The following is a 3,802-nucleotide window of genomic DNA, read 5'->3' as shown; positions in this document are numbered from 1 at the left end:
CAAACACATACATACATGCATACATACATATGCGTACACATACACTCAGATGTATGCATACTTACATACATACACACATGTATACACACACACACACACACACACACACATATATACATGTATGCACATATACATACAAACATGCATACACACATTCATATATGCATAAAAACATACATACACATATATAAATATGTGTATGTATGTACGTACGTGTCATTACATTCATGATTTCATACATTTATAATAAAACAGACACCTATTTTCATAGTTAACTACTTAAGCTGATGTGTGTATATCCACACACAACAAATACACGTAGCCATACACCCACACTCGCCTAAATACCTTCACACACACACACACACACACACACACACCTCACACATATAATATATAACATACACATATATATATATATATATATACGCATATATATATATATATATATATATATGAATTATACACTTCTACATCTGCACACCTCACACATAATATATAGCATACACATACGCACATATATACATATATACATATACACATACGCACATATATACATATATATATATATATATTATAGACTTTCACATCTGCACACCTGCCCATCGATATACCTGCCTACACACACATGCACACACACACACACTTCATGCATATAATATATAACATACACATAGGCACATATATACATATACATATTATACACTTCTACACCGGCACACATGCACATCCATACACCTACGTACACATACATGCCTATATCCACATATGTTCATACATATTTATTTATTTGAATAATAATCTAATTCATTTGAAAGAAAACTCTTAAACAACTTAGTGCTTGGACTGAATCATCTGCAGCGACGTTTCTTGTCCTACATGGGACAGCTTTTAAAAGTTCAGGTGACCGGAGTCACAGGTAAGTAACACTATCGATTTCTTTTCCATTCACGAGTTCAGAAACACAGGGTTCTATTATAAAGTCCTTACACAATTTTTATGCATAACCCCTTTAACATTTAAATTAATCTGTCAAATGTATTCCTTATTTATTCACCCTTTTTAAAAAATTAATCCTGCATTATCTCATGACTGAGATTTCTATGATGTGATTATACGAAATTTTGTCAGAAGGTAACGCAATTTTTGTTTGTACTATATTTTGGCTAATTGTTATATATACAGAAGAATAAGTCAAATAAAACTTATATTATTTCGCAGATAAAACTTATATTACTTTCTGACTTATTCTCATATATTTATAGAATGACATTCTTGGGTTGGTGTGAGAGTGTGGGTCTGGCCTGTTTAAACATAAAGCTGGTCGGATATTTGGGCTGGATATGGTCAGTACTAAAGGGCTAAATTTTAAATTTGTTTAACTTTCATCGTGTATTTTGTTTGTTTATTTTTATACATCAGTGATTGGGATTCAAACTGACTGATTAACCCTCACACCTGTGTCTGCACCTGTGCTTTCATTCTGTCGTTTTTTTAACTGCTTCAGTCGTTGGACTGTGGTCATGCTGGGGCACTCCCTTTGAAGGGTTTAGTCAAACAAATCAACTCCAGTATGTATTTTTAAGCCTGGTACTTATTCTATCGGTCTCTTTTGCTGAACTGATATGTCACAGAGATGTAAATAAACCAACTCTGGTTGCCAAGCAGCAGTGGGGGCAGAGACACAAACACAAAAACACACAAACAAACACAAAAACACACACACAAACATAAAATCACACACACATACACAGGGTACATGGCTCATAAGGTCATAAGTTCAATTCTCAATGATGCATTGTGTCCTTGAGCAAGACACTTCATTTTATGTTGCTCCAGGCCACTCAACAGGCAGAAAATGATTTGTACCTGGAATTCAAAGGAGCCAACCTTGTCACATTTGTGCTCATCCTCAGTGGTGGATACTCGTCCACTAGAAATAGCAGAAGTTTGCTCCAGCTTGCAGTTTTATAGAAAAAAAGTGACAACCAATCACTGATCATGCAACAAGCAAAGTAGCATGTTAGAAAATCTCTATAAGAGATGAAAGTAGTAGCTATACTGAGAAATAATTTTTATCGCTATATCAATATGGCTATTCCATAAGAATCAATGTTACAACCATTTTTAAACCCCAATAAAACATTACTTCTCAGTTTGGTTACTACTTTCATCTCTAATGTTGTTGGCACTCCGTCGGTTACGACGTCGAGGGTTCCAGTTGATCCGATCAACGGAACAGGCTGCTCGTGAAATTAACGTGCAAGTGGCTGAGCACTCCACAGACACGTGTACCCTTAACGTAGTTCTCGGGGGATATTCAGCGTGACACAGTGTGACAAGGCTGACCCTTTGAATAACAGGCACAACAGAAACAGGAAGAAAGAGTGAGAGAAAGTTGTGGTGAAAGAGTACAGCAGGGTTCGCCACCATCCCCTGCCGGAGCCTCGTGGAGCTTTTAGGTGTTTTTGCTCAATAAACACTCACAACGCCCGGTCTGGGAATCGAAACTGCAATCATATGACCGCGACTCCGCTGCCCTAACCACTGGGCCGTTGTGCCTCCACATTTCATCTCTAATAGAGATTTTCTAACAAGCTACTTTGCTTGTTGCAAGGTCAGTGACTGGTGGTTGTTGCTTAGTTTTCTGCATATTGTGATCTGGAGTGAAGTATTACTATCTCTAGCAGGTGAATATCCACCACTGAGGATGACCACAAAGAGGTCAAAACTATACGGTTTGATGGTCTTGTGGTTGGAAGATGGTAGGGATTCAATCCTCTGCTAGCAATATGGGAGTGACTGTCCCTACTTAATTCCACCCATGGTAAAAGCAAGGTGTAGCCACTGGCTTTCCGGCCATATTTTGTGGATAAAAAGGTTTGTGAAAATTTTAAATTTATATGTACATGATTCATCAAATTTTGAAATATAAGCTCACTTAGCGCATTTATATATTTGTAATGTCCTGTATTGTCTTCTTTGTAATAGATATTTATTACCATAATAAAGAAAATAGGGGTTCACTCCTCTCCTAGCAATATATATTGGGTGTAGATATAACCAGCTGGAGGAGGCATCCTCATAGGGTTAAAAATAACAGTAACGTCGATTCCTATGGAACAGTCATATTGAAGAGGTGATAAACATTATTTCTCAGTATATTTACTACTTTCGTCACCAATGGAGATATTCTAACTAACTAATTTACTTGTTGTAAGATCAGTGACTGGTTGTCACTTATTTTTCTATATATTGCATGCTAGAGTGGACTGTTGCTATCTCTAGTAGACAGGGGGCTTGTTAATTTACATTGAACACGTGTTGTCACATCTGGGTTGAGTACAGCTATCGGCTGAATCTATAATAAACATTGTAACACCAACCGGATTCACAAAGGAAGGTGGGGCATGTTTTCTCTGTAAAGTTGCAGTGATGATAGAGTGTGTATGGAGGACTAGAATACAAGGACTCGTGACAGGATCCTTCATTTCCGGCCCTGGTCTGCTACTATACTTCAGATACCATCTGAAGAGCAAGATAGGGCTGGAGAAGAGGATGGAAGGCTGTGGGTAAGAAAGGTGGGTGTAAGTAACCCGACTTAACTGGCATTGGAAAAAGGAAAGGAATAGCTGCTGGGCCTTTCAGGCAACCGGGTATAATCCCCAAAACAAAAAGTAAAGTAAAATATATTATATATATATAATATAGGCGTAGGAGTGGCTGTGTGGTAAAGTAGCTTGCTTACCAACCACATGGCTCCGGGTTCAGTCCCACTGCGTGGCATCTTGGGCAAGTGTCT

General features: G+C 37.7%; 1 protein-coding gene across 1 annotated transcript in view; it reads left to right on the top strand.

Moving 5' to 3' along the window:
- Nucleotides 1–840: 840 nt before the first annotated feature.
- The window catches only part of LOC128251064 (uncharacterized), a 54,759-nt gene continuing 51,797 nt past the window's right edge, over nt 841–3,802 (top strand). Inside the window, exon 1 of the mRNA XM_052977394.1 lies at nt 841–919. The gene's annotated coding sequence lies outside the window, so the exon portion shown is untranslated. The remainder of the gene's footprint in view (nt 920–3,802) is intronic.

The sequence above is a fragment of the Octopus bimaculoides genome, chromosome 28 (genome assembly GCF_001194135.2).
Source record: "Octopus bimaculoides isolate UCB-OBI-ISO-001 chromosome 28, ASM119413v2, whole genome shotgun sequence".
NCBI classification, from domain to species: Eukaryota; Metazoa; Mollusca; class Cephalopoda; order Octopoda; family Octopodidae; genus Octopus; species Octopus bimaculoides.
Note: the sequence above shows the minus strand (reverse complement) of the source record. Positions and strands in the feature narration are given on the sequence as shown.